A 25,985-nucleotide genomic window follows, 5' to 3' on the forward strand; every position below is an offset into this window, starting at 1 on the left:
GTGGAGACTGTGGGAGGCAGAGGGGGAGCTTCGAAGCCGCGGAGGAGAGCACAGCAACGGGTGCGGAGGGCAAAGCGGGGAGATTCCCGCACAGAGGATCGGTGCCGACCGGCACTCACCAGCCCGAGAGGCTTGTCTGCTCCCCCGCCGGGACGGGCGGGGCTGGGAGCTGAGGCCCGGGCTTTGGTCGGAGCGCTGGGAGAGGACTGAGGTTGGCGGCGTGAACACAGCCTGCAGGGGGTTAGTGCGCCGCGGCTAGCCGGGAGGGAGTCCGGGGAAAAGTCTGCACCTGCCGAAGAGGCAAGAGACTTTTTCTTCCCTCTTTGTTTCCTGGTGCGTGAGGAGAGGGGTTTAAGAACGCTGCTTAAAGGAATTCCAGAGACGGGTGCAAGCTGCGGCTAAAAGCACGGACCCCAGAGACGGGCGGGAGACGCTAAGGCTGCTGCTGCCGCCACCAAGGGGCCTGTGTGCGAGCACAGGTCACTCTCCACACCCCTCTTCCGCGGAGCCTGTGCAGCCCACCACTGCCAGGTTCCCGGGATCCAGGGACAACTACCCTGGGAGAACGCACGGCGAGCCTCAGGCTGGTGCAAAGTCACGCTGGACTTTGCCGCCGCAGGCCTGCCCTGCACTCCATGCCCCTCCCTCCCCGCCGGCCTGAGTGCGCCAGAGCCCCCGAATCAGCGGCTCCTTTAACCCCGTCTTGTCTGAGCAAAAAACAGACTCCCTCCAGCGACCTACACGCAGAGGCAGGGCCAAATCCAAAGCTGAGCCCCGGTGAGCTGTAAGAACAAAGAAGAGAAAGGGAAATCTCTCCCAGCAGCCTCAGAAGCAGCGGATTAAAGCTCCACAATCAACTTGATATACCCTGCATCTGCGGAATACCTGAATAGACAACCAATCGTCCCAAATTAAGGAAGTGGACTTTAGGAGCAAGATCTATGATTTTTTTCCCTATTCCTCTATTTGTGAGTGTGTATGTGTATGCTTCTGTGTGAGATCTTGTCTGTATAGTCTTGCTTCCACCATTTGTCCTAGGGTTCTATCCGTCCACGTTTTTTTTTTTAAATTTTTTTCTTAATAATCAATTTTAATTTTAATAACGTTATTATACTTTACCTTCGTTCTTTCTTTCTTTCTTTCCTTCCTTCCTTCATTCCCTCCTTTAGACAACGAATCATCCCAAATTGAGGAGGTGGTCTCTGACAGCAAGATTTATGATTTTTTCCCCTTTACCTCTTTTAGTGAGGGTGTATGTGTATGCTTCTGTGTAAGATTTTGTCTGTATAGCTTTGCTTCCAACATTTGTCCTAAGGTTCTATCTGTCCCTTTTTCTTTTTTCTAAATAAGACTTTTTAATTCAATAACTTTTTTATACTTTATTTTATTTTGACTGTATCTTCTTTTTTTCTGTCTTTTTTTCTTCTTTCCCTCCTTCCTTCCTTCCTCCCTCCTTTCTTTCCTTCTTACCTTCTTTCCTTCTTTGCTTCTTTCTTTCTTTCTTCCTTCCTTCCTTCCCTCCTTTCCTTCTTTCTTTCCTCATACTTCTAATTCCCTCTACTTTTTCTCCCTTTTATTCTGAGCCGTGTGGATGAAAGGCTCTTGGTGCTCCAGCCAGGAGTCAGGGCTCTGCCTCTGAGGTAGGAGAGCCAACTTCAGGACACTGGTCAACAAGAGACCTCCCAGCTCCACATAATATCAAACGGCGAAAATCTCCCAGAAACCTCCATCTTAACACCAGCACCCAACTTCACTCAACGACCAGCAAGCCACAGTGCTGGACAACCTATGCCAAACAACTAGCAAAACAGGAACACAACCCCACCCATTAGCAGAGAGGCTGCCTAAAATCATAATAAGGCCACAGACACCCCAAAACACACCACCAGACATGAACCTGACCACTAGAGAGACAAGATCCAGCCTCATCCACCACAACACAGGCACTAGTCCCCTCCACCAGGAAGCCTACACAACCCACTGAACCAACCTTAGCCACTGGAGACAGACATCAAAAACAGCGGGAACTATGAACCTGCAGTCTGCAAAAAGGAGACCCCAAACACAGTAAGATAAGCAAAATGAGAAGACAGAAAAACACACAGCAGATAAAGGAGCAAGATAAAAATGCACCAGACCTAACAAATGAAGAGGAAATAGGCAGTCTACCTGAAAAAGAATTCAGAATAATGATAGTAAGGATGATCCAAAATTTTGGAAATAGAATGGACAAAATGCAAGAAACAGTTAACAAGGACCTAGAAGAAATAAAGATGAAACAAGCAACGATGAACAAATAATAAATGAAATTAAAAGTACTCTAGATGGGATCAATAGCAGAATAACTGAGGCAGAAGAACGGATAAGTGACCTGGAAGATAAAATAGTGGAAACAACTACTGCAGAGCAGAATAAAGAAAAAAGAATGAAAAGAACTGAGGACAGTCTCAGAGACCTCTGGGACAACATTAAACACACCAACATTCAAATTATAGGGGTTCCAGAAGAAGAAGAGAAAAAGAAAGGGACTGAGAAAATATTTGAAGAGATTATAGTTGAAAACTTCCCTAATATGGGAAAGGAAATTGTTAATCAAGTCCAGGAAGCACAGAGAGTCCCATACAGGATAAATCCAAGGAGAAATACGCCAAGACACATATTAATCAAACTGTAAAAAATTAAATACAAAGAAAGCATATTAAAAGCAGCAAGGGAAAAACAGCAAATAACACACAAGGGAATCCCCATAAGGTTAACAGCTGATCTCTCAGCAGAAACCCTACAAGCCAGAAGGGAGTGGCAGGACATACTGAAAGTGATGAAGGAGAAAAACCTGCAACCAAGACTTCTCTACCCAGCAAGGATCTCATTTAGATTTGATGGAGAAATTAAAACCTTTACAGACAAGCAAAAGCTGAGAGAGTTCAGCACCACCAAACCAGCTTTACAACAAATGCTAAAGGAACTTCTCTAGGCAAGAAACACAAGAGAAGGAAAAGACCTATAATAACGAACCCAAAAAAATTTAGAAAATGGGAATAGGAACATACATATTGATAATTACCTTAAATGTAAATGGACTAAATGCTCCCACCAAAAGACACAGATGAGCTGCATGGATACAAAAACAAGACCCTTATATGTGCTGTCTACAAGAGACCCACTTCAGACCTAGAGACACATACAGACTGAAAGTAAGGGGATGGAAAAAGATATTCCATGCAAATGGAAACCAAAAGAAAGCTGGAGTAGCAATTCTCATATCAGACAAAATAGATTTTAAAATAAGGACTATTAAAAGAGACAAAGAAGGACACTACATAATGATCAAGGGATCGATCCAAGAGGAAGATATAACAATTGTAAATATTTATGCACCCAACATAGGAGCACCTCAATACATAAGGCAAACACTAACAACCATAAAAGGGGAAATCGACAGTAACACATTCATAGTAGGGGACTTAAACACCCCACTTTCACCCATGGACAGATCATCCAAAATGAAAATGAACAAGGAAACACAAGCTTTAAATGATACATTAAACAAGATGGACTTAATTGATATTTATAGGACATTCCATCCAAAAACAACAAAATACACATTTTTCTCAAGTGCTCATGGAACATTCTCCAGGATAGATCATATCTTGGGTTACAAATCAAGCCTTGGTAAATTTAAGAAAATTGAAATTGTATCAAGTATCTTTTCTGACCACAACGCCATGAGACTAGATATCAATTACAGGAAAAGATCTGTAAAAAATACAAACACATGGAGGCTAAACAATACACTACTTAATAATGACGTGATCACTGAAGAAATCAAAGAGGAAATCAAAAAATACCTAGAAACAAATGACAATGGAGACACAACGACCCAAAACCTGTGAGATGCAGCAAAAACAGTTCTAAGGGGGAAGTTTATGGCAATACAAGCCCACCTAAAGAAGCAGGAAACATCCCAAATAAACAACCTAACCTTGCACCTCAAGCAATTAGAGAAAGAAGAACAAAAAAACCCCAAAGCTAGCAGAAGGAAAGAAATCATAAAAATCAGATCAGAAATAAATGAAAAAGAAATGAAGGAAACAATAGCAAAGATCAATAAAATTAAAAGCTGGTTTTTTGAGAAGATAACCAAATAGATAAACCACTAGCCAGACTCATCAAGAAAAAAAGGGAGAAGACTCAAATCAATAGAATTAGAAATGAAAAAGGAGAGGTAACAACTGACACTGCAGAAATAAAAGAGATCATGAGAGATTACTACAAGCAACTCTATGCCAATAAAATGGACAATCTGGAAGAACTGGACAAATTCTTAGAAATGCACAACCTGCCAAGACTGAATCAGGAAGAAATAGAAGATATGAACAGACCAATCACAAGCACTGAAATTGAAACTGTTATTAAAAATCTTCCAACAAATAAAAGCCCAGGACCAGATGGCTTCACAGGCGAATCCTATCAAACATTTAGAGAAGAGCTAACACCTATTCTTCTCAAACTCTTCCAAAATATAGCAGAGGGAGTGACACTCCCAAACTCCTTCTAGAGGCCACCATCACCTTGGTACCAAAACCAGACAAGGATGTCACAAAGAAAGAAAACTACAGGCCAATATCACTGATGAACATAGATGCAAAAATCCTCACCAAAATACTAGCAAACAGAATCCAACAGCACATTAAAAGGATCATACGCCATGATCAAGTGGGGTTTATTCCAGGAATGCAAGGATTCTTCAATATACGCAAATCTATCAATGTGATAAACCATATTAACAAATTGAAGGAGAAAAACCATATGATCATCTCAATAGATGCAGAGAAAGCTTTTGACAAAATTCAACACCCATTTATGATAAAAAACCCTCCAGAAAGTAGGCATAGAGGGAACTTTCCTCAACATAATAAAGGCCATATGTGACAAGCCCACAGCAAGCATCATCCTCAATGGTGAAAAACTGAAACCATTTCCACTAAGATCAGGAACAAGACAAGGTTGCCCACTCTCACCACTCTTATTCAACATAGTTTTGGAAGTTCTAGCCACAGCAATAAGAGAAGAAAAGGAAATAAAAGGAATCCAAATCGGAAAAGAAGAAGTAAAGCTGTCACTGTTTGCAGATGACATGATCCTATACATAGAGAATCCTAAAGATGCTACCAGAAAACTACTAGAGCTAATCAATGAATTTGGTAAAGTGGCAGGATACAAGATTAATACACAGAAATCTCTGGCATTCCTATATACTAATGATGAAAAATCTGAAAGTGAAATCAAGAAAACACTCCCATTTACCATTGCAACAAAAAGAATAAAATATCTAGGAATAAACCTACCTAAGGAGACAAAAGACCTGTATGCAGAAAATTATAAGACACTGATGAAAGAAATTAAAATGATACAAATAGATGGAGAGATATACCATGTTCTTGGATTGGAAGAATCAACATTGTGAAAATGACTCTACTACCCAAAGCAATCTATAGATTCAATGCAATCCCTATCAAACTACCATTGGCATTTTTCACAGAACTAGAACAAAAAATTTTGCAATTTGTATGGAAACACAAAAGACCCCGAATAGCCAAAGCAATCTTGAGAACGAAAAAAGGAACTGGAAGAATCAGGCTCCCTGACTTCAGACTATACTACAAAGCTACAGTTATCAAGACGGTATGGTACTGGCACAAAAACAGAAAGATAGATCAATGGAACAGGAGAGAAAGCCCAGAGATAAACCCATGCACATATAGACACCTTATCTTTGATAAAGGTGGCAGGAATGTACAGTGGAGAAAGGACAGTCTCTTCAATAAGTGGTGCTGGGAAAACTGGACAGGTACATGTAAAAGTATGAGATTAGAACACTCCCTAACACCATACACAAAAATAAGCTCAAAATGGATTAAAGACCTAAATGTAAGGCCAGAAACTATCAAACTCTTAGAGGAAAACATAGGCAGAACACTCTATGACATAAATCACAGCAAGATCCTTTCTGACCCACCTCCTAGAGTAATGGAAATAAAAACAAAAATAAACAAATGGGACCTAATGAAACTTCAAAGCTTTTGCACAGCAAAGGAAACCATAAACAAGACCAAAAGATAACCCTCAGAATGGGAGAAAATATTTGCAAATGAAGCAACTGACAAAGAATTAATCTCTTAAATTTACAAGCAGCTCATGCAACTCAATAACAAAAAAACAAACAACCCAATCCAAAAATGGGCAGAAGACTTAAATAGACATTTCTCCAAAGAAGACATACAGACTGCCAACAAACACATGAAAGAATGCTCAACATCATTAATCATTAGAGAAATGCAAATCAAAACTACAATGAGATATCATCTCACACCAGTCAGAATGGCCATCATCAAAAAATCTAGAAACAATAAATGCTGGAGAGGGTGTGGAGAAAAGGGAAAACTCTTGCACTGCTGGTGGGAATGTGAATTGGTTCAGCCACTATGGAGAACAGTATAGAGGTTCCTTAAAAAACTACAAATAGAACTACCATATGACCCAGCAATCCCACTACTGGGCATATACCCTGAGAAAACCAAAATTCAAAAAGAGTCATGTACCAAAATGTTCATTGCATCTCTATTTACAATAGCCCGGAGATGGAAACAACCTAAGAGCCCATCATCGGATGAATGGATAAAGAAGATGTGGCACATATATACAATGGAATATTACTCAGCCATAAAAAGTAACGAAATTGAGCTATTTGTAATGAGGTGGATAGACCTAGAGTCTGTCATACAGAGTGAAGTAAGTCAGGAAGAAAAAGACAAATACCGTATGGTAACACATATATATGGAATTTAAGAAAAAAAAATGTCATGAAAAAACTAGGGGTAAGGCAGGAATAAAGACGCAGACCTCCTAGAGAACAGACTTGAGGTTATGGGTAGGGGAAGGGTGAACTGTGACAGGGCGAGAGAGAGTCATGGACATATACACACTAACAAACGTAGTAAGGTAGATAGCTAGTGGGAAGCAGCCGCATGGAACAGGGATATTGGCTCGGTGATTTGTGACAGACTGGAGGGGTGGGATAGGGAGGGTGGGAAGGAGGGAGACGCAAGAGGGAAGACATATGGGAACATATGTTTATGTATGACTGATTCACTTTGTTATAAAGCAGAAACTAACACACCATTGTAAAGCAATTATACCCCAATAAAGATGTTAAAAAAAGAAAAAAAAAAGACCTGTATATAAGCAGTCACAGGACATCCACTTCAGATACAGACTGAAAGTGCAGGGATGGAAAAATTTATTCCATGCAAATGGAAATCAAAGAAAGCAGGACTAGCAATACTCATATCAGACAAAATAGACTTTAAAATAAAGACTGTTATAAGAGACAAAGACACTACATAATGATCAAGGGATCATTCCAGGAAGAAGACATAATGATTGTGAATATGCATCCAAAGTAAGAGCACTTCAATATATGAGGCTAATGCTAACAGACATAAAAGGGGAAATTGACAGTGACACAATAACAGTGGGGGACTTTAACCCCCCACTTTCATCAATGGACAGATATTCAAGACAGAAAATCAATAAGGAAACACAGGTCTTAAATGACACATTAGACCAGATGGACTTAATTGACGGTTATAGAGCATTCCATCCCAAAGCAGCAGAATATGCATTCTTCTCAAGGGCACATGGAACATTCTGCAGGATTAATCATATGTTGGGCCACAAAGCCAGAATCGGCAAATTTAAGAAAATTGAAATCATATCAAGCAATTTTTCTGACCACAACTCTGTGAGATTAGAAATCAACTACAAGAAAATAAAAACTGTAAAAAAACACAAACATATGGAGGCTAAACAATATGTTACTAAACAACAAATGGATCACTGAAGTAATCAAAGAGGAAATCAAATGAGAAAGAAAGCATGATGATCCAAACCTATGGGACACAGCAAAAGAAGTACTAAGACAAAAGTTTATAGCAATAAAATCTTACCTTAGGAAACAAGAAAAATCACAAGTAAACAATCTAAACTCACACCTAAAGGAACTAGAGAAAGAAGAACAAAGAAAACCCAAAGTTAGTAGAAGGAAAAAAATCATAAGGATCACAGCTGAAATAAGTGAAATAGAAAGAAAGCAAACAACAGAAAAGATCAATGAGACTAAAAGCTGGTTCTTTGAAAAGAAAAACAAAATTGATAAACCTTTAGCCAGACTCATCAAAAAAAAAAAAAGGTGTGGGGGAGAGGACTCAAATCAATGAAATTAGAAATGAAAAAGAGGAAGTTACAATGGACACCACAGACATAAAAAGGATCATAAGAGACTACTACCAGAAACTATACACCAACAAAATGGACAACTGAGAAAAAATAGACAAATCCTTAGAAAGGTACTAACTTCTGAGACTGAACCAGGAAGAAATAGAAAAATATGAAGAGAATAATCACAAGTACTGAAACTGAAACTGTGATTAAATAACTTCCAATAAATAAAAGTCCAGGACCAGATGTTTTCACAGGTGAATTCTAACCAACATTTAGAGAAGAGATAACACCTATCCTTTGAAACTATCCCAAAAATTTCAGAGGAAGGAACGTTCCCAAATTCATTCTATGAGGCCACTATCTCCCTGATACCTAAACCAGACAAAGATATCACAAGAAAAGAAAATTACAGCCCAATATCACTGATGAACATCAACACAAAAATCCTCAGGAAAATACTAGAAATCTGGATCCAATAATACATGTAAAGGATCATATAACATGATCAAGTGGTATTTATCCCTGGGATGCAAGAATTTTTCAATATCCACAAATTAATCAGTGTGATACACCACCTCAACAAATTGAAGAATAAAAAACCTTATGATCATCTCAATAGATGCAGAAAAATCTTTTGACAAAAATTCAACACCCATTTATGATAATAGCTCTCAGGAAAGTGGGCATAGAGGGAACATACTTCAACATAATAAATGCCATATATGACAAACATACAGCTAAGATCAGAAAGAGAAATTAAAGATACAATCCCATTTACCATCACATTAAAAAGAATAAAATACCTGGGAATAAACCTACCAATGGGACAAAAGACCTGTACTCCAAAATCTATAATATGCTGATGAAAAAACCTGAAGACGGCAGAAACAGATGTTAAGATATACCATGTTCTTAGATTGGCAGAATAAATATTGTCAAAATGACTATACAATCCAAGGCAATCTACAGATTCAATGAAATTTCTATCAAATTACCAATGGCATATTTCTCAGAACTATAAAAAAATATTAAAATTTGTATGAAGACACAAAAGACCCTAAATATCTAAAGCAATCCTAAGAAAGAAAAACAAAGCTGGAGGAATCAAGCTCCTTAACTTCAGATTGTACTACAAAGCTACAGTAATCAAAACACTATGGTACTGGCACAAAAACAGAAATATAGGTCAATGGAACTGGATAAAATGCCCAAAAATAAACCCAAGTGCTTAAAGTCAATTAATCTACAACAAAGGAGGCAAGACAATGGAGGAAAGGCAGTCTTTTCAGTAAACAGAGCTAGGAAAAGTGGACATCTCCATGTAAGAAATGAAATTAGAACATTCTTTAATACCATACACAAAAATAAACTCAAAATGGATTAAAGACTTAAATGTAAGACCAGATACTATAAAACTCTCAGTGGAAAACATAGGCATAACACTCTCTGAAATAAATCAAAATAAGATCTTTTATATCCACCTCCTAGAGTAATGGAAATAAAAACAAAAATAAACAAATTGGACCTAATTAAACTCAAAAAGTTTTGCACAGCAAAGGAAACCATAAATAAAATGAAAGACAACCCACAGAATGGGAAAAAATATTTGCAAATGAAGCAACAGACAAGAGATTAATATAAAAAAATTACAAACAGCTCATGTGACTTAATATAAAATAAACAAGCAATACAATCAATAAATGGGCAAAAGATCTAAATAGACATTTCTCCAAAGACTTACAGATGGCCAAGAAGAAAATGAAAAGATGCTCGACACTGCTAATTATTAGAGAAATGCAAATCAAAACTTCAATGAGATATCACCACACACCAGTCAGAATGGCCATTACCAAATATCTACAAACAGTAAATTCTGGACAGGGTGTGGAGAAAAGGGAAGCCTCCCACACTGTTTGTGGGAAAGTATTAAATGGGTACAGCCACTATGGAAAACAGTATGGAGATTTCTTTAAAAACTAATAATAGAGCTAGCATATGATCCAGCAATTCCACTCCTGGACATATATTTCAAGAAAAACATGGTTCAAAAGTATACACACACAGCAATGTTTATTTCAGCGCTGTTTGTAATAGCCAAGATATGGAAGCAACCTACATGTCTATCAACAGAGGAATGGATAAAGATGTGGTACGTGTATATAATGGAATATTACTCAGCCATTTAAAAGAATAAAATAATGCCATTTGCAGCAACATGAATGGACCTAGATATTATCATACTAAGTGAAGTAAGTCAGACACAGAAAGACAAATATCGTATATCACTTACATGCAAAATCTAAAAATAATGATACAAATGAACTGATTTACAAAACAAACAGACTCACAGACTTAGAGGATGAATTTATGGTTACCAGAGGGGAAAGCTAGGGGAGAGGGATAGATTGGGAGTTTGGGATTGACATATACACACTGCTGTATATAAAATAGATAACCAGGAAGGACCCACTGTATAGCACAGGGAAGTCTGCTAAATACTCTGTAATAACCTAAATGTGAAAATAATTTGAAAAAGAATATGTACATGTATATGTATAACTGAATCACTTTGCTGTACACCTGAAACTAACACAATATTGTTAGTTAACTATACTCCAATATAAAATAAAAAATTTTAAAAATAATTAGATTAACACACTGTTGATCAAATACACTGAGGACTGGGAATTGGTTAATGTATTTAGCAATGTGCAAGTTATTTGTTACTTTGAGAATAACAAATAGAAGAATGGGCATGAAAACCTAATTGAGGTGGGTTCAAAAGTGAATGGAAGGAGAAGAAATGGGGTATAGGCAACTCTCTCAGAGTTTTGTTATATGTAACACAGCACAATGCCTCAGTAAAAAGCTTCCCCCTCTCCGTGGTGGAAATGGGATCCAACCAAATCAGCTGTCCTGACTGATATAGGCTTCTTCTTCTTAAGAAAAGGACAAATGTCATAGAAATTTCAGCAGCAATTCATTTTGTGAAGTCTTGGAAGACAGAAAATATAATCACACTAACACTTGAGAAATAACACTTTTCTTTAAAAATGAAGAGGGTTATCTATCTGTTAATTTCAATTCATTCATATTGACACCAGATGGTCTTATAATAAACTATTCCTTTACTCTTTATATAGGTAAGGCAAGCCAGTCCTAAATAGTAGTAGTAGTAGTAATATTAATATTAGAAGAAGAAAAAGAAAATTCCTTGTCTAATCTTAAAATATTTTTTGTACATATGAAATAAGCACTATTGTCAAGGTAATTGATTTTTGACTATCTGAAATACAGAAACAATAAAATCAGTGTATTGGGTTGAAATTCAAATGTAATCTGTCATTGTTATTATCAAATATGCAAAGCTTTACCAGAAATCAAAGTAAAAGCCCCTAAATATATGTTTAGTATTCAGAAATCAGTCTTCAGATCATAGTACTTAAACTGATCAAAATAACCAGAACTTGATAGTATAGGAATAATTAATTTGATAATTATAATCACTTATTTGGATTAATGATGTTGTGATTTCATCAGTTTTAAGCAAGGAGAGATTTTGAAGGTTGAAAGAAATAATTAATAGATTTTGATCAATTCAGTCATGCTATCAACTGTCAGCAGGATGTACAAAATACAAATTTTTGCTATCGTTGTCAATATAGTTGCTTTCCACATGATTTATTTAATAGTAATGCCACATTTAAAAATTTCAAAATCTGTAAGATCATGTGTTATGTTATAGTATTTGTCAACTTTCTTTCTAGATAAATAAAAGTTTTTGTTTTAATGTATATAATTCCTAACTCTTCACAAGTCAATGTTTTACTTCTCTTGAGACTTAAGATTTTTTGCCCAAGAACTAAGGACTGTTACATCCTTGAAAATACCATATAATGTGTACTTAAGACTAAATGGCTTCTCTTTCACATTCTCCTATCCATTATCTGAAGGAAAATGGAACAAAGTTGAGCCAGTTTTCCTTTCCTTTTGAATGCCTAGGTTGAATTCTCTGAAAACTTGTATGCATTTAAAGGGAGGTTAGACTCAAGCCCCTGTAATACCAAGGTGGGTTTAAAGTAACAGTTGTCAGTATTTAAACGTTTCCTTCCAGGAACGGAAAGCAAGAACCCAACTCCACACCCCTCAGAGAAATTGATTTATTATCAGCATAAATTCTTGGCTTTGCCAGTATTGAATTTCAAATTATTAAATAAGCAACATCACAGTTAGATGGTTTGTACAGAAAATGTATAGGGCAATAGAAAAAGTGAGCCATTTGGTATGGCCCCTGTTAGTTTACAAAATGTGTGATCTATATGAAATAAATAGGAATGGAAAAATAAATGTAGTATGCATATGGAGTTAAATTATGTTTGTGTGTGTGTGTGAGGGTAATATACCAATTATTAAGTATCTTTTACCAAATACCTACTTTTCTAAAGTTGAACATATCTATGCATTTGATTTTTCTCAATTTTTATAGAAAAAAATGATATTGTATTATTTTTTCAAGCAACTGAAAATCCAAGCGAAAGAAAATGTTCCCTTCTTACAATGGATGCACACCAAAATTACAAGTATTTACAAAGCAACTATCCATGAAAACAAGCTGAGACTAGCAGAAAAGATTTTCCGCAGCCAAAGATATAAAAGAGGAACCACAACTAGAAGTGTGGGAGAAGACGACCCACACCCCTGGATAGGCAATGCTCAAATGAGAGGAATCACAATTGCAGAGGTTCTTCACAAGGAATGGTGAGTCTCAACCCCACATCAGGATCCCCAGTCCAGGGTTCCTGCACAGGGAAGAAGAGCCCCTAGAACATTTGGCTTTAAAAGACAGTGGGGCTTGCATGTGGGAGAGACAGAGGACTATATGACACAGACACTTTGCTTTTAAAAGGCATGCACAAAATCTCACATGCTCTGAATCCCAGCACAGAGGAAATAATTTGAAAGGAGTCTGGGTCAGACCCATTAGTTGACCTTGGAGAACGACTTGGAGAGGCAAGAAGCTACTAGGACTCCCACTGGAGACATAAACACTAGTGGCAGACATTTTTGGAAGCTTGTTCTACCATGAGGACACTGGTGCTGACAAAGCAACTTTTTTTTCTTTTTTTTTTTGTCTGTGTTTGATCTTCCTTGCTGTGCGCAGGCTTCTCTCTAGTTGAAGCGAACAGGGGCTACTCTTCATTGTGGTGTGCAGGCTTTTCATTGTGGTGGCTTCTCTTGTTGTGGAGCATGGGGTCTAGGCGTGTGGGCTTCAGTAGCTGTGGCACGTGGGCTCAGTAGTTGTGGCACACGGGCTTCGTTGCTCTGCAGCATGTAGGATCTTCCTGGACCAAAGCTCAAACCCACGTCCCCTGTATTGGCAGGCGGATTCTTAACCACTGCGCCACCAGGGAAGCCCCAACAGCATCCTTTAAAAGAGTTTATCTGGGTCCCAGCAATCCCACTACTGGGCATATACCCTGAGAAAACCATAATTCAAAAAGAGACATGTACCAAAATGTTCATTGCAGCTCTATTTACAATAGCCCGGAGATGGAAACAACCTAAATGCCCATCATCGGATGAATGGATAAAGAAGATGTGGCACATATATACAATGGAATATTACTCAGCCATAAAAAGAGACGAAATTGAGCTATTTGTAATGAGGTGGATAGACCTAGAGTCTGTCATACAGAGTGAAGTAAGTCAGAAAGAGAGAGACAAATACCGTATGCTAACACATATATATGGAATTTAAAAAAAAATGTCATGAAAAACCTAGGGGTGAAACAGGAATAAAGACACAGACTTACTAGAGAATGGACTTGAGGTTATGGGGAGCGGGAAGGGTAAACGGTGACAAAGCGATAAAGAGGCATGGACATATATACACTACCAAACGTAAGGTAAATAGCTAGTGGGAAGCAGCCGCATAGCACAGGGAGATCAGCTCGGTGCTTTGTGACCGCCTGGAGGGGTGGGATAGGGAGGGTGGGAGGGAGGGAGACGCAAGAGGGAAGAGATATGGGAATATATGTATGTATATAACTGATTCATTTTGTTGTGAAGCTGAAGCTAACATACCATTGTAAAGCAATTATACTCCAATAAAGATGTTAAAAAAAAAAAAAAAAAAAAAGGAAAAAAAAAAAAAAAGAGTTTATCTGGGGGGATAGTGTCTTCCTTTTCATCAGTGTTTCCAAAAGTAACATTCTAGCAGCACTACAGTTGTCCAAAGTGTTACCATTAAGGGAAATTGGGGGAAGGGTACATGGGATCTTGCTGGATTATTTTTTAAAACTGCATGTGACTCCACACTTAAACAAATAGCAGCGGCATCAACTACCATTTATTCATTCAACAGAATTTCTTTTGAACATCTTCTCTGCTGGGGACACAGCAAACCACACAGACAAAACCCTGCCCTCATGGAGCTGGCTCTCTACTGGGGGTTGCCTCAGCCAAAGCTTCACTGGATCAGGATGTTTGTAATTCAAGTTATAAAATACATGCTGATTATGGAAATGTTGATTACAAATTCTGGTCCCCCACAAGGTAGGTCTGATCAGGTTTCCTGGGTTACATGACAAGGCTCGTCATATTTGTGAAGACCAAGCCTTTTCCCCACGTGGTAAATAAGTGAGCCAGCTCCACTCTGATGTTTAAAATACCTGTAAAAGGTAAAAACTGCTCTATTCAACCCATGCTTGGAAGGTCTAACCCCCTTCTCTTTCATGCTTCTTTGCAACAGGCCAGTGAGAGCGTCCAAGTAGAAAGCTGCGGACACAGTCATTGTCACTGAGATGATGAGGCTGTGATGAATCGCAAATCCCAGCCAGTTGCTCCCAAAGAGGCAGGCTCCTCCCAGCCCTTGCAGCGCCCTCTAGATCCAAGAAAACCGGGAGGAAAATGCAGCCAGCAGAAAGAATGCAGCAGCCCCTGAAGCGCTGAGGCCCCTTCCTCTCCTTTCTGCCCCAGCTCCAGGACTTCCTCCATGATGGCCTCTAACCGCTCGTCCATTGAGACCTACGAATACCTGCTGCCCAAAGGGAGCCACGCGGCAGACTCTCGGGCACCCCCTTCACCTGCGCCCCTCAGGATGTCCCTGGCAGTCCTCATGATGCTGATGACCGTGGTGGGGTTCCTCAGCAACACCGTGGTCTGCATCATCGTGTACCAGAGGCCGGCCATGCACTCCACCATCACCCTGCTGCTGGCCACGCTGGCCTTCTCGTACATCATACTGTCCTTGTGCTTCATGCCCTTCACCGTCGTAACCCTTATCACTGTTTCCTGGCACTTCGGGGACTCCTTCTGCAGTCTCTCGGCTGTGCTCTACTGGTCCTTCGTCCTGGAGGGCGTGGCCATCCTACTCATCATCAGTGTGGACCACTTCCTCATCATCGTCCAGCGTCAGGAAAGGCTGAACCCCCGCAGGGCCAAGGTGATCACCGCCGTGTCCTGGGCTCTGTACTTCTGTGTCTCAACCCTGTTGCTGGGCGACTGGCTGCAGGTGGAGGTGCCAGCGCGGGCACCACAATGCATGCTGGGTTACACCGAGTTGCTGGCCGACCGCGCCTAAGTGCTGACGCTGGTGGGGGCCACCTTCTTCGCGACCTTCGCCGTGATGCTCAGCTCCTACCTGGGCATACTGCACACAGTGTGCAAGGACGCCGTGCACGTGCACAACAAGTCCTACAGCCTGGACCTGCAGCTGCCAACCTGCACCGGCCTGCAGCGGCTCCAACGGCAGCAGCAGGTCAGCCTGGACCTGAGCTTCAAAACCAAGGCCTTCACCACCATCCTGATCCTCTTCGTGGGCTTCTCGCTGTGCTGGCTGCCGCACTCTGTCTACAGCCTGCTGTCCCGTGTTCAACTGGAGGTTCTACTGCGGACACACATTCTACACCACCAGCCTCTGCGTCCTAGAGCTCAGCTACCTCAAGTCCGTCTTCAACCCCATCATCTACTGCTGGTGAATCAAGAAGTTCTGTGAGGCCTGTCTGGAACTGCTGCCTCAGACCTTCCAGATCCTCCCCAAAGTGCCTGAGCGGATCCGGAGGAGAAGCCAGCTGAGCACCATCTACGCATGCACCGAAAACCAGTACCCTGTGTAGGGGAGGGGCAGTTAGCCCCACCCCCACCCCCCATCCCCTGCTGCCCCCCACTCAGCTTCCTGGGACTTCCGTGCAGTCAGCACTTGGTGGGGCCTCTTAAGTACAAAGGGACTTATTTTTTACCAGGTGAGCTGCTTCTCCCAAGTTTGCACCATGAATTATTTTTGTTTCTCGCTGAGGGTCTGATGGAAACTGGATGGTCAAGAAAAAAGGGGAAAGGGGTGGGTGATGAAGGAGTTGGGTCAAACCTTAGGGAGGCGAGGGGATCAGGGAGGGAGGTTGGCTGTGGGGCAGGAGGAAGGCTCTGTCTAAAGAGTTCCCTCAAGACCTGCCTCGGAGGCACCCATTATGCCATGTTCTGATGTGAGAGATCCAAGTAGGTTCATCGCTGGGTCATCAATCACTACTGGGCACCAGCATTCTTCAGAGGCGTTTGTGTCTGTGGCATATGTTGTGGAAACTTGCAAGGTTCTTTACATTGGTCAGATGTGCATTTCAGATGATGCCAAATCACGCTTTCTATAAACCAAAGTCACACGGGAAATAGAGAAGCCCCTGGGCTTTTCAGCTCCCCATGTGACACATGGGAGGCCTTGGTGGATCGAAGCCCAGAGAATGTTCGGGGGCAGCTCAGCTGAAACGATAAGACCACCCCAGTTCACATCCTCAACCCTCCTCCCTGGACCAGCCCACCCGGCCCCTCACCCTGAAGCTTGTCACCTCCCTGCCTGCCATGACAGCTCCCACCCCTTCTCTCTTTCTCACCTCTGGTCCCCAGCGCCCCCCTTCTCATTTTATCTGTCCCTATGAGCAGGAACCACACTTCTTTTCCTGTGATTCATCTTTTCAGCAAGTACTTGTAGTGACTTGCTTTCAGTCTCAGAAGGGGTCTGGGGCTTTGTTTACATGTTTCTTTCCACACCCTGCGGCTGCCACATCATCCTGTCACAGGACCTGTGGCGGGGGCACAACAAGCCCCTACCCCTGCCACCCATTGCTTGGCTGCCCCTATTGACCTCTGTGTTCCTCTACCTCACTCAGGGCTGCAGGAGTCTGACCACTGCCATCTGGGTCCTCTCCAGGGACCTTGGTCCCCCAGCCCAAGCAGGATTGGGATCCCAGGAGGGCAGCTGCCTAGAGGGGAGGGGACCCTTCAGCTTGTTCTGTACATGTAGCCTCTAACCCAGGGCCCCCTTTACCACCGGGAGCTTCTGCTGCTGCAGGTGACTTTCCTGAGTCCAAGGCATGCGGTTGAGTCGATGGAGCTCTCTTTACAGTCTCAGATTCTCATGAAAGTCCAGCAGTGAGGTGGGGTCCCTGCCCACTGGGTTGTTCAGGACTCAGGCTCCACCCAGGGCATCATCCTCATCTTTGTGGTCAGTCCAGGTTACAGCCAGGTCTGTGTCCTGGCTCCTCAGGAGACAAAAGTGTGGAGGAGGGTGGGATAAAGCATATCTACACTCCCCTGGTCTTTCCTGGTCTTCCCTGGTCCAGAGCCCAGTCACATGATCACACCAGCTGCAAAGGAGGCTGGGAGATCAAAAGGCAGTTTTGGAGTCCTCCCTCTAGCTTATTAGTGCCAGAAACTTACCAGCCCACCAGAGGGCTGGAACTAGCCCCACAACCCCCTGGGCCATGAAGTCAACTGTCTCAGGACTTGACTCCAACCTCAGGTGGGCTAGCAGCAACCCCAGGACACCCCAAGCTATGCAAACAGCCATGCTGGGACTTGGCCCCATGCACAAACTGGCTGGCAGCCACCACATGAATCAGGGCCTGGCAGCCAACTGGGCCAATGGCCAGCTCCACCTACCAGAGCACCCACAGTAGTCAGTCCTCCCACAAGAGAAGGGCCCATGCAGTTCACATAAGGGGCACACCTGGATCATAGCTCTGGTGACCAGAGGGCAGTGTGCTGCTAGGCCACATAAGGAATCTCCCACATAAAACCACTTCTCCAAGATCAAGAAACTTAACTGAATTACCTAATACATAGAAATAAACACAGAGAATTAAGCAAAATGAGGATACAAAGGAATATTTTCCAAAAGGAGGAATAGGACAAAACCTCAGAAGAACTAAAAGAAGTGTAGATAAGCAATTTAAAAGAGTTCAAGGTAATGATCATAAAGATGCTTGCCAAACCCAAGAGAAGAAAGGATGAACAGAGTGAAAATTTCAACAAAGAGTTAGAAAATTTAAAGAAGAACCAAACAGATCTGATGAATAGAAAAACTGAAATAAAAAATACACTAGAAGGAATCAGCAGTAGATTAGATGATTCAGAAGAAACAGATCAGCAAACTTGAAGCATAGTATAAATCATCCAAGCTGAATAGAAAAAAAGAAAAAATAATTTTTAAGAGTAAGGATATTTTAAGGGGCCTCTGGGGCAACATCAAGTGTACTAACATTCACATTATAAAGGTCCCAGAAAGAGAAGAGGGAGAGAAGCGGAAGAGAATTTATTTGAAGACATAATAGCTGAAAACTTCCTTAGTCTGGGGAGGAAAACAGAATTCCAGATCCAGAAAGCACAGAGAGTCCCCCTACAAATGAAACTAAAGAGTTCTACATCAAGACATATCAAAACTAAAATGGCAAAGATAAAGAGAGAATCTTAAGTGCAGCAAGAGAAAAACAACTAGTTATGTACAAGGGAACTCCCATAAGACTCTCAACTGACTTTTCAGCAGAAACTTTGCAGGCCAGAAGGGAATGATATGATATATTCAAAGTGATGAAAGGAAAACTTCTACAACTAAAAATATTCTACCTAGCAAGGCTATCATTCACATTTGAAAGAGAGAAAATAGTTTTACAGAAAGCAAAATCTAAAAGGCCTCAGAACAGCTAAACCAGCTTTACAGGCAATGTTAAAGGGAATTCTCTAAGCAGAAAAGACCACAGCTAGAAATATAAAAATACGACAGAAACAATAATAGGTAAAGACAAACATACAGTAAACATAGTAGAGAAATGTAGTAAAATTATCCATATCTACTACCATCTATCAATTATATGTTTTGTGTATTAAAGGGTACACAAAATAAAAAAATATGTAAAATATTATGTCAAAAAATTAACTTTGGGAGAGGGAGAGAAATGCATGGTTGTTAGAATGAACTCAAATTTAAGATTATATCAACTTAAAATAATCATATATATAGGTATATGTAGATATATATTTGGTATATATGAACCTTATGATAACCACAAACAGAAACCTATAATAGGTACACACACACACAAAAAGGGGAAAGAATCTAAACATAGCATTAGTCATTAAATTACAAAGGAAGACAGCAAAACAAGAGAAAAAGGAATAAAAGAACTACAAAAACAACCAGAAAACTATTAACAAAATGCTAATAAGTACATACCTATACTTACTTTACAATCTCTTTATTTTTTTAAAAAATTTTTATTGGTATATAGTTGATTTACAATGTTGTGTTAGTTTCAGGTGTACAGCAAAGTGAATCAGTTACACATATACATATATCCACTCTTTTTTAGAATCTTTTCCAATACAGGCCATTACATAATATTAAGTAGAGTTCCCTGTGCTATACAGTAGGTCATTATTAGTTATCTATTTTATGTACAGTAGTGTGTATATGTCAACCCTAATCTTCGAATTCATTCCCCCTCCCTTTATCCCCTGGTAACCATAAGTTTGTTTTCTACATCTGCAACTCTATTTCTGTTTTGTAGATAATTTCATTTGTACCATTTTTTTTAGATTTCTCATATAAGTGATATCATATGATATTTGTCTTTCTCTGTCTGACTTACTTCACTCAGTATGACAATCTCTAGGTCCATCCATGTTGCTGCAAATGGCATTATTTTGTTCATTTTTATAGCTGAGTAATATTCCACTGTATATATGTACAACATCTTCTTTATCCATCCCTCTGTTGATGGACATTTAGGTGCTTCCATGTCCTAGCTATTGCACATACTGTTGCAATGAATATTGGGGTGCATGTATCTTTCTGAATTATGGTTTTCTCCAAATATATGCGAAGGAGTGGGATAGCTGGATCATACAGTAGCTCTATTTTTATTTTTTTAAGGAACCGTCATACTGTCTCCCATAGTGGCTGTATAATCCCTTTAACTGTCAATGGACTAAATTCTCCAATGAAAATAAATAAAGTGACTGAATGAATAATAATAAAAAAAAAAGGATACATAAATATGCTGCCAACAAGACACTCACTTCAGATCCAAAGACACACACAGACTGAAAATGAGGGGATGGAAAAAGGTATTCCATGCAAACAGAAATGAAGAAAAAGCTGCGGGAGCAATACTTAGACAAAGTAGACTTTAAAACAAAGACTAATAGGAAACAAAGAAGGCCATTACATAATGATAAAGGGATCAAACAAACAAGAAGATATAAGAATTGTAATAATATATACACCCAACCTAGGAGCAACTAAATACATAAAGCAAATGTTAGTAAACATAAAGGGAGAAACTGACAGTAATACAAGAATAATAGGGGACTTTAATGCCCCACTTACTTCAATGGACAGATTATCCAGATCAAAAATCAATTAGGGAAACACTGGCCTTAAGTCACATATTTTACTAGTTGGCATTAATAGGTATATTTGCAACTTTTCATCCAAAAGCAGCAGAATACACATTCTTCTCAAGAAAACATGGAACATTATGCAGGACACATCACATCACAAAACAAGTCTCAATGAATTTAAGAAGACTGAAAACATGTTAAGCATCTTTTCTGATTCAATACATTAAAAGGATTTTACAACATGAGGAAGGTTCAGTATCTCTATAAGGAAAACAATTAGCATGATACACCACATTAATAAATTGAATAATAAAAATCAGATTATCATCTCAATACCTGCAGAAAGAGCTTTTGACAAAATTCACCATCCAAATATAATAAAAAAACTCTCAACAAAGTGGGTATAGAAGGAACATACCTCAACATAATAAAGACCGTATGTGACAAATCGACAGCCAACATCATACTCAACAGTAAACGCTGAAAGTATTTCCTCTAAGATCAGGAAAAAGACAAGGATGTCCACTTTTACCAGTTTTATTCAACATAGTATTGGAAGTCTTAGCCACAGTAATCAGACAAGAAAAAGAAAAAAAATGCACCCAAATTGAAAAGGAAGATGTAAAACAGTCACTGTCTGCAGATGACAGGATACTATATGTAGAAACCCTAAAGGTGCGAACAAATAACCATTAGAACTAATAAATAAATTCAGTAAAGTTGTAGGATAAAAAAGTCATATACAGAAATATGTTACAGTTCTATACACTTACAACAAACCATCAGAAGAGAAATTAAGAAAACAATCAAATTTACAATTGCATCAAGAAGAATAAAATACCTAGGAATAAATCTAACCAAGGAGGTAAAAGATCTGTACTCAGAAAACTATAAGACATTGATGAAAGAAATTGAAGATGACACAAACAAATGTGTAAATACACTGTGCTCATGGATTGGAAGAATTAATGTTGTTAAAATGACCTTACTACCTAAGGCAATCTACAGCTTCAATGAAATCCCTATAAAATACCAATGACTATTTTCACAGAACTAGAAAAATTGATCTTAAAATTTGTATGGAAGCACAAAAGAACGCTGAATAGCCAGGAAAATCTTGAGAGAGAGGAACAAAGCTGGAGGTATTATGCTTCCTGATTTCAAACTATAATATACAGCTACAGTAATCAAACCAGTATGATACTGACACCAAAAAGATATATGGATCAATGGAACAGAATAGAGATCCCAGAAATAAACACATATTTTATGGTCAATTAATCTATGACAAAGTAGGCAAGAATATACAGGTGGGAAAAGATAGACTCTTCAATAAATGACCTTGGGAATACTGGACAGCTACATGTAAAAGAAATAAACTGAATCACTTTCTCACCCCATAAACTCAAGGTGAATTGAAGACTTAATTGTAAAACCTGAAACTCCTAGAAGGAAACATGGGCAGTACACTCTTCGACATTTGTTTTAACAATACTTTTTTGGGTCTGTCTCTTCTGGCAAGGAAAGCAAAAGCAAAAATAAACAAATTGGACTTCATCAAACTAAAACGCTTTCCCACAGTGAAGTAAACTATCAACAAAATTAAAATGCCACTTACTGAATGGGAGAAGATATTTACAAACAATATACCTGATAAGGGGATAATATCCAAAATATAGAAGGGACTCATACAGCTCAAAATCAAAACCCTGATTAAACTGGGTAGAGGACATGAATAGACATGTTTCCAAAGAAGACACACAGATGGCCAACAGACATTTGAAAATATGTTCAACTCAGTAATCGTAAGGGGAATGCAAAACTACAATGAGATACTACCTCTCACCTGTCAGAATGGCTATCATCAAAAAGTCAATAAATAGTGAATATTGGCAGAATGTGGAGAAAAGGAAGAACCCTCAAGAACTGTTGGGATTGTAATTTGGTTCAACAGTTCTAGAAAACAATATAGATGTTCCTCAAAAAACTAAAAATAGAACTGCCATATGATCCAGCAATTGCACTTCTGCATATTTACTTGAAAAACAAAAACATTAATTTAAAAAGGCATATGCACTCCAATGTTCATTGCAGAATTATTTACAATATCCAAGATAATGTAAGCAACCTTTTTATCCATTGATAGGCAAATGGATGCACACAATGGAATATTAGTTATAAAAAGTATGAAATCCTGCCATTTGCAACAATAAGGAGGGACTTAGAGGGTATTAGCCTAAGTGAAATTAGTCAGATAGAGACAGACAAATACTGCATCTCACTTATATGTGTGATCTAAAAAACAAAACAAACAAAGAAAACAAAGTAAAAGAGACTCGTAGATACAGAGAATAAATGGGTGATTGCCTGAAGGGAGGGTTTGGGGTGTAGGCAAAATAGGTGAAGCGTGTTAAGAGGTATAGACCTCCAGTTACATAATAAATAAGTCAGGAGTATATAATATATAGCATAAGGAATAGGTCAATAATATTGTAATAAGTTTTTACGGAGACAGATGGTTACTAGACTTATCATGATGCTCATTTTATAATTTATGTAAATGTCAAATCATTATGTAGTACACCTAAAATTAACCTAATATTGTATGTCAACTATATTTCAATAATAAAACAAAACAATAATAATGGTAATAGTAAAAGAGTTCCTTTAGCAACTACCTTGGAGCCACACAGACTGGTAACCTTGAGCTATGTGTTAGCCCCTTCGTTCTTGCACATCATCAATCCTGTAGGCTACTGTGTGCTACAGCAGATAATAGGATCTTTAGTAGAAAAATTATAACTACATGTAAAGGGGGAAATATAATGTCTCACTTTACAATGGAAGGAAAGAGGAGCCCGCTCAATTACAAGCTTCACTTGTACACAGGTAAGTTGCAGACATGGATAGTAATCATTCTATGCCCAGCTCTTTACCGTACATGACCAAAACCAGCATGGTACCTGCATCTTAAATACTGCAGAGAATAAAAGATCTATATTAAAAAATTTAACATTTTAAAATTCAGAAGTTCTGGTTGTTATCTGTTTTGTATTTTTTTTTTCCAACTAGGTGAGTCTAAAAGTAAAGAGGAACCACAAGCAAATGCAGTTTTCCTATAGAAATGCCTTAGCTATTACATGGTCCTTTACACTAAAAGCTTTGGAAAGGTGGTATTTTAGCTTTTTATGTTTCTAACACTAATTGCTACTTCTACACACTGCAACACTCTCAACTAAGTTTTATGATTTATTTTTAAAGAAGAACCTATTTTGAGAAGAGATTTGAAAGTTAAATACTATGAGGACCAGTATTACCTTCTGCCCACTTATTAAAAGATTAAGTCCTGGACAATCTCATTTTTGGTGGTATGTTACAATTATGATACAGTACAGTGAAATAAAAGCTGTTTTTTTCTCCAAAACTTAATGTTTTATATTGTCCGTGTTTCTTTTTAACTAGAAAAAAATAGAATGAATACCACACCCACTGAAGGTTTGAAAAGTCCTTTGGTTGAAACAGCAATGACAGAAGTGATTCATGTACAAAACACAGTTCAGGGCTAAAAATGTAATCACAGAGATGCTAGAAATGAAGGATGCTGGAAATAATAAGGAGCCTATAAGGTCAATTTTACCATCTAATCGAAGTTTGTGTTACAGTAAAATCATTTTGTTCTTGTTTTTAAATCAAATATCAAGGAGCAACAGTGAGTACAAATTTTTATTGAATAAGAAATTTCATTTTATTTGCAAATTTGAAATCATTAAATTGAAATCTGTGTAAGATTCAAAATAAAATTAAGGATTTACTTGCCTCAAATTCTTTATTGAACAAGTGAGTGGGAATGTGGTATGGATGTTTTAAAAATAAACACAAATTATGCAGAGACTTGTGACAAACCACAAACTCTGGCAAAAGGAAATTATAGAGTTTTACTTTAAGAAAAGAACATAACTAAAAGTTGTGTGTAAATCATTTTATTTTTACAAGGTCAATTTCAAATAAAATTCAGAGTCTGTAATTGTAAATGTACTTCCTTTCTACTCCTGGAAATACACCTATCACACTAAAGCATAATACTACATTTATTTCATGTAATTGTTGTGCTGGCCATAATTGTTTGTCATGACTTTCTCTTAATTCATCTCACCTCACAGTTACAAATACACTTCTATACTGAAGGCTAACAATGTTGGAACTCCAATCTTATCCTCTGTGTTTAACTCCATACCCATATAACCAGGTAATTTTGAATATTTTACCTGAAATTCTCACAGTAAATTTAAATGTGCAGAAATGAATTTACTATCCTTCTGACACCTGTAAAACTTAACATGATTAAAGGTTACCAGTACCAATCAGATAACCTAAGGTAAATCTTCCCTTTTCTTACCTGGGAAAGGAAATACACTCCAACAGAGCTACCTACTCCAACTCCATAAGTAGCTCTCACTCCTCTCTTTAATTACAGCACTTCTAGCCAATACAGGGGTGGATACATTACCCATGCCTGACCAAACCACTGCATGAATATGTAAAAATTATAAAAATAATTAAATTGTTAAAGATTGAAATTCTTCCTATTCATAGAGTTTTTATGGACATCTGCTCAATTTATCTTTTGTATCATTTTATAGAGCCCTACTTTATTTCTGGTATGGCTTTTTGCCTTATTGTCTATTTTGTCAGATATTAATGCATTCTTACCATCTCCAAGTTGCTTTTTTTCTAGTATATCTTTTTTACCCTTTGACTTTCAATCTTTCTTTCCCTTTTTCTGTATTGTCCATATATAGCAGTAAACACCATATAGCTACACTTTCTAAACATATATAGGGTGATGATCTGCCATTTGTGTTTTGAGACTTTAGTCAATTTTTAGAATTTTTCCTATCTTCCTATTATGTACTTTCTATTTGTCCCTCTTTTTCACTTTCTTTTTCTTTTTCTGTCTGTCTTGCCTTTTTTGCAATTATTCAGTATGTAGTTTTATTTTCTCATTCTATTTTCCCTCTACTTGTTGAGAAGCT

At 38.7% G+C, this 25,985-nt stretch overlaps 1 pseudogene; it reads left to right on the plus strand.

Moving 5' to 3' along the window:
• Window positions 1-15,100: 15,100 nt before the first annotated feature.
• On the plus strand, window positions 15,101-16,400 carry LOC132525376 (probable G-protein coupled receptor 45; annotated as a pseudogene).
• Window positions 16,401-25,985: the final 9,585 nt, after the last annotated feature.

The sequence above is a fragment of the Lagenorhynchus albirostris genome, chromosome 9 (genome assembly GCF_949774975.1).
Source record: "Lagenorhynchus albirostris chromosome 9, mLagAlb1.1, whole genome shotgun sequence".
Classification (NCBI taxonomy): domain Eukaryota; kingdom Metazoa; phylum Chordata; class Mammalia; order Artiodactyla; family Delphinidae; genus Lagenorhynchus; species Lagenorhynchus albirostris.